This window comes from Oncorhynchus mykiss, chromosome 4, assembly GCF_013265735.2.
Source record: "Oncorhynchus mykiss isolate Arlee chromosome 4, USDA_OmykA_1.1, whole genome shotgun sequence".
NCBI classification, from domain to species: Eukaryota; Metazoa; Chordata; class Actinopteri; order Salmoniformes; family Salmonidae; genus Oncorhynchus; species Oncorhynchus mykiss.
Window position 1 is genome coordinate 46,388,348 of NC_048568.1, and position 6,413 is coordinate 46,394,760.

Consider the following 6,413-nt stretch of genomic DNA (forward strand, 5'->3'; position numbering starts at 1 on the left):
TGGTGATGAGAGGAAGCCCAGTGGCGAAGGTGGAGCCAGATGGATTAAGGCATACATTCTGCAAATTTTCTCATCGATGGCACATTTTATTTCCATACAGTTTTCTGATTACCCCCCAAAAAATTAACAGAGTAGACTGCGTTTTAGAATCTGTAACAAATAGGTTGGATTGCGTTTGGTAGACTTTACCCGTTGCAAAACAGGAGTGCTAGGGCGAAATGCAGTGGTAGAAAAAGTACCCAATTGTCATACTTCAGTAAAAATAAAGATACCTTAATAGAAAATGAGTCAAGTAAAAGTCACCCAGTATAATACTGCTTGAGGAAAAGTCCAAGTATTTGGCTTTAAATATACGTAAGTATCAAAAGTAAATGTAAAAGTATAAATCATTTCAAAGTCCAAAGTCCTATACAGTTGAAGTCGGAAGTTTACATACACCTCAGCCAAATACATTTAAACTCTGTTTTTCACAATTTAATCCTTGTAAAAATTCCCTGTCTTAGGTCAGTTGGATCACCACTTTATTTTAAGAATGTGAAATGTCAGAATAATAGTAGAGAGAATGATTATTTTCACCTTTTATTTCTTGAGTTACATTCCCAGTGGGTCAGAAGTTTACTCAATTAGTATATGGTAGCATTGCCTATAAATTGTTTAAGTTGAGTCAAATATTTCCACAATAAATTGGGTGAATTTTGGCCCATTCCTCCTGACAGAGCTGGTGTAATTTTTATTTTACCTTTATTTAGCTAGGCAAGTCAGTTAAGAACAAATTCTTACTTCAATGACGGCCTAGGAACAGTGGGTTAACTGGTCTAGGAACAGTGGGTTAACTGGTCTAGGAACAGTGGGTTAACTGGTCTAGGAACAGTGGGTTAACTCATCTAGGAACAGTGGGTTAACGACAGATTTCTACCTTGTCAGCTCAGGGATTCGAGCTTGCAACCTTTCGGTTACAAGTTCAATGCTCTAACCACTAGGCTACCTGTAGGCCTCCTTGCTCACACACACTTTTTCAGTTATGCCCACACATTTTCTATAGGATTGAGGTCAGGGCTTTGTGATGGCCACTCCAGTACCTTGACTGTGTTGTCCTTTGGCCATTTTGCCACAACTTTGGAAGTATGCTTGGGGTCATTGTCCATTTGGAAGACCCATTTGCGCCCAAGCTTTAACTTCCTGACTGATGTCTTGAGATGTTGATTCAATATATCCACGTAATTTTCCACCTCATGATGCCATCTATTTTGTGAAGTGCACCAGTCCCTCCTGCAAAAAAAGCACCCCCACAACATGATGCTAACACCCCCGTGCTTCACGGTTGGGATGGTGTTCTTCGGCTTGCAAGCCTCCCCCTTTTTCCTCCAAACATAACGATGGTCATTATGGCCAAACAGTTCTATTTTTGGTTCATCAGACCAGAGGACATTTGTCCAAAAAGTATGATCTTTGTTCCCATGTGCAGTTGTAAACCGTAGTCTAGCTTTTTATGGCGGTTTTGGAGCAGTGGCTTCTTCCTTGCTGAGCGTGTCGTGGAAATTTCCTCTTCTTACCAAATCATGGGAGCAAACCACAACACAAGTCAGAGTTAGTTATCAAAGTCCATCTTTAATTATATGAGCTCTATCACAACCCTGTGACTCTCAGACAATTCAGTGTCTATCAATGAATTCTCTGAGAGCCCCTTCTGCATTGCAACTGCGATACTTTAATAGCAAAGAACACACATAGTCAGACAGCATAGACATAATAAATCGTTCAGCTTTGTCTCCTTACTCAAACCCCGAAACCATAAACCAACCCTCCATATCAACAGGCATATATCAAATTTTCATTTAGATACAACCAACTCTAAATACAACCAATCCTGGACAAGCTCACAGAGAGGATAGAATGATTCCAGACACTGCCATCCTCCTTTCCCCGATGGGAAAAGTAGGGAGTGACTGGCACAGACACAGTGGAGCAAAAGATATGTTTACACATGATGACACTTTGACCTCTCCCCTCTCTGCGGCCCATGCAACTTAGTCTTGACATAGAACAGATAATTGCAACCTCGCCACAGTATTATACAAAAATAACATTCTTGATGAGAAGTAACTTACAAACATATGATGAATATAAAACATCTTACCTATGTTACCAACAAATTCTGATTATTCCACAACAAGCGCCTTTCAGGTTATGTCGATACAGGACTCGTTTTACTGTGGATATAGATACTTTTGTACATGTTTCCTCCAGCATCTTCACAAGGTCCTTTGCTAATGTTCTGGGATTGATTTGCACTTTTCACAACAAAGTATGTTCATCTCTAGGAGACAGAACGCGTCTCCTTCCTGAGCGGTATGACGGCTGCATGGTCCCAGGGTGTTTATACTTGCGTACTATTGTTTGTACAGATGAACGTGGTACCTTCAGGTGTTTGGAAATTGCTCCCAAGGATGAACCAGACTTGTGGAGGTCTACAATTGGCTGATTTCTTTTGATTTTCCCATGATGTCAAGCAAATAGGCACTGAGTTTGAAGTTAGGCCTTGAAATACATCCACAGGTACCCCTCCAAATGATGTCTATTAGCCTATCATAAGCTTCTAAAGCCATGACATTTTCTGGAAATTTCCAGGCTGTTTAAAGGCACAGTCAACTTAGTGTCTGTAACTTCTGACCCACTGAAATTGTGATACAGTGAAATAATCTGTCTGTAAACAATTGTTGGAAAAATGACTTGTGTCATGCGCTAAGTAGATGTCCTAACTGACTTGCCAAAACTCTAGTTAGTTAACAAGAAATGTGTGGAGTGGTTGAAAAACGAGTTTCAATGACTCCAACCTAAGTGTATGTAAACTTCCGACATCAACTGTATAAAGCAAACCAGACCACACGATTTCCTCGGTTTTTAAATTTACGGATAGCTAGGGGCACGCTCCAACACTTGGACATCATTTACGAACGAAACGTGTTTAGTGAGTCCGCCAGATCAGAGGCAGTAGGGATGACCAGGGATGTTCTCTGTTTAGTGAGTCCTCCAGATCAGAGGCAGTAGAGATGACCAGGGATGTTCTCTGTTTAGTGAGTCCTCCAGATCAGAGGCAGTAGAGATGACCAGGGATGTTCTCTGTTTAGTGAGTCCTCCAGATCAGAGGCAGTAGGGATGACCAGGGATGTTCTCTGTTTAGTGAGTCCTCCAGATCAGAGGCAGTAGAGATGACCAGGGATGTTCTCTGTTTAGTGAGTCCTCCAGATCAGAGGCAGTAGAGATGACCAGGGATGTTCTCTTGATAAGTGTGTGAATTAGACCATTTTTCTGTCCTGCTAAGCGTTCAAAATGTAAGAAGTACTTTTGGGTGTAAGGGAAAATGTAGGGAGTAAAAAGTACATCATTTTCTCTAGGAATGTAGTGAAGTAAGAGTAAAAGTTGTCAAAAATATAAATAGTAAAGTAGAGTACAGATACCCCAAAAAACTACTTAAGTAAAAATACTTGAAAGTACTACTTAAGTACTACAAATTGTTATTGCACACCAGCACTTCAGTGTAGGCATTCCCTAAAGGAGATATGCAAATACATGCTAGAATGAGCCAATACTATCTCACAACTACAACACTCTACTCAGCAAATTGGATGTTGTTTATCACAGTGCCATCCGTTTTGTCACCAAAGCCCCATATACTACCCACCACTGCGACCTGTATGCTCTCGTTGGCTGGCCCTCGCTTCATATTCATCTATAAGTCTTTGCCAGGTTAAGCCCCGTCGTAGCTCAGCTCACTGGTCACCATAGCAGCACCCACCCGTAACACGCGCTCCAGCAGGTATATTTCACTGGTCATCCCCAAAGCCAACACCTGCTTTGGCCGCCTTTCCTTCCAGTTCTCTGCTGCCAATGACTGGAACGAATTGCAAAAATCGCTGAAGCTGGAGACTCATATCTCCCTCACCAGCTTTAAGCACCAGCTTACAGATCACTGCACCTGTACACAACCATCTGTAAATAGCCCATCCAACTACCTCATCCCCATACTGTTCTTTTTTTTCTCCTTTGCACCCCAGTATCTCTACTTGCACACTCGTCTTCTGCACATCTATCACGCCAGTGTTTAATTGCTATATTGTAATTAGTTTTCCACTATGGCCTATTTATTGCCTTACCTCCCTTATCCTACTTCATTTGCACATGCTATATATAGATTTTTCTACTGTATTATTGACTATACGTTTGTTTATCCCATGTGTAACTGTGTTGTTGTTTGTGTCGCACTGCTTTGCTTTATCTTGGCCAGGTCGCAGTTGTAAATGAGAACTTGTTCTCAACTGGCCTACCTGGTAAAATAAAAGGTGAAATAAAAATGTAAAACACAACCCAATGGGCACAATTGAGTTGAAAATATGAAATATTTCCCCGATGCCATATGAATGTCAGATTTTTAATGTTTTTTTCCATCAACGAGTGCTGTGTCTGCAGCAGGGCATTATAGGTAATCCAAAGGAGGGAAACATTGAAGCTGTGTTCGGTCTGGGCTTCCCTCCCTGTCTGGGTGGTACGACACACACACACGTTAAACACACACTATGGATACAGACACACACACACTAAATACTGGACACCACCTGACTACAAACACATGGCATCCAATGAGACAGGTTGCTATGTGTGGGTGTGAGGCCAGGTTCTTTCCAATTTGTTGATTCCATTGGTGAGGAGTGTCTCGTAGCAATGATGAGTCTTTATGAAGATGTTTATGGTCATCAGTTCACGCCCTGCCAGCTGCAATTGGACCATGCGAGGGACCCAACTAGGGAGTTCCACAAGTAACCCCGCCCGCTCCAGCTCACCTCCAACCTTATTGGACGAGCCTCAACACTGCTGGGCTCTCATTGGATGGTTTAGTCAGCGTCCTCATGCAACTGCAGTCTGTTAGTATATCTAATCAAAGAACTCTAGGGAGGTGGGGTGTATTAATGCTGTAGACCAGAGAACTCTAGGGAGGTGGGGGTTTATTAATGCTGTAGACCAGAGAACTCTAGGGAGGTGGGGTTTATTAATGCTGTAGACCAGATAACTCTAGGGAGGTGGGGGTTTATTAATGCTGTAGACCAGAGAACTCTAGGGAGGTGGGGTTTATTAATGCTGTAGACCAGAGAACTCTAGGGAGGTGGGGGTTTATTAATGCTGTAGACCAGAGAACTCTAGGGAGGTGGGGTTTATTAATGCTGTAGACCAGAGAACTCTAGGGAGGTGGGGTTAATTAATGCTGTAGACCAGAGAACTCTAGGGAGGTGGGGGTGTATTAATGCTGTAGACCAGAGAACTCTAGGGAGGTAGGGTTTATTAATGCTGTAGACCAGAGAACTCTAGGGAGGTGGGGGTGTATTAATGCTGTAGACCAGAGAACTCTAGGGAGGTGGGGCTGTATTAATGCTGTAGACCAGAGAACTCCAGGGAGGTGGGGGTATATTAATGCTGTAGACCAGAGAACTCTAGGGAGGTGGGGTTAATTAATGATGTAGACCATAGAACTCTAGGGAGGTGGGGTTTATTAATGCTGTAGACCAGAGAACTCTAGGGAGGTGGGGGTTTATTAATGCTGTAGACCAGAGAACTCTAGGGAGTTGGGGGTTTATTAATGCTGTAGACCAGAGAACTCTAGGGTGGTGGGGTTAATTAATGCTGTAGACCAGAGAACTCCAGGGAGGTGGGGGTGTATTAATGCTGTAGACCAGAGAACTCCAGGGAGGTGGGGGTTTATTAATGCTGTAGACCAGAGAACTCCAGGGAGGTGGGGGTTTATTAATGCTGTAGACCAGAGAACTCCAGGGAGGTGGGGGTTTATTAACGCTGTAGACCAGAGAACTCTAAGGAGGTGGGGTTTATTAATGCTGTAGACAAGAGAACTCTAAGGAGGTGGGGTTTTATTAATGCTGTAGACCAGAGAACTCTAAGGAGGTGGGGTTTTATTAATGCTGTAGATGTGGTATTTTACACTAAACCTGTGTATGTGTTTCTGATGTTATTTATATTGATGACTGTGCTGGACTTATCCAATAAACTCCACAACATCCACTGTGTGTGTGTGTGTGTGTGTGTGTGTGTGTGTGTGTGTGTGTGTGTGTGTGTGTGTGTGTGTGTGTGTGTGGTTGTGTGTTTGTGTGTGTGTGTGTGTGTGTGTGTGTGTGTGTCAGACAAATCAAGTGCTCAGTTGAGAGGTTATTTCATTTTCTATTGATCATAGACATCCTTAAGACCTTATTAGACATTATGTTTCAAGGTGTTCAGACCTCATTAGACATTATGTTTCAAGGTGTTCATACCTCATTAGACATTATGTTTCAAGGTGATCAGACCTCATTAGACATTATGTTTCAAGGTGATCAGACCTTATTAGACATTATGTTTCAAGGTGTTCTATG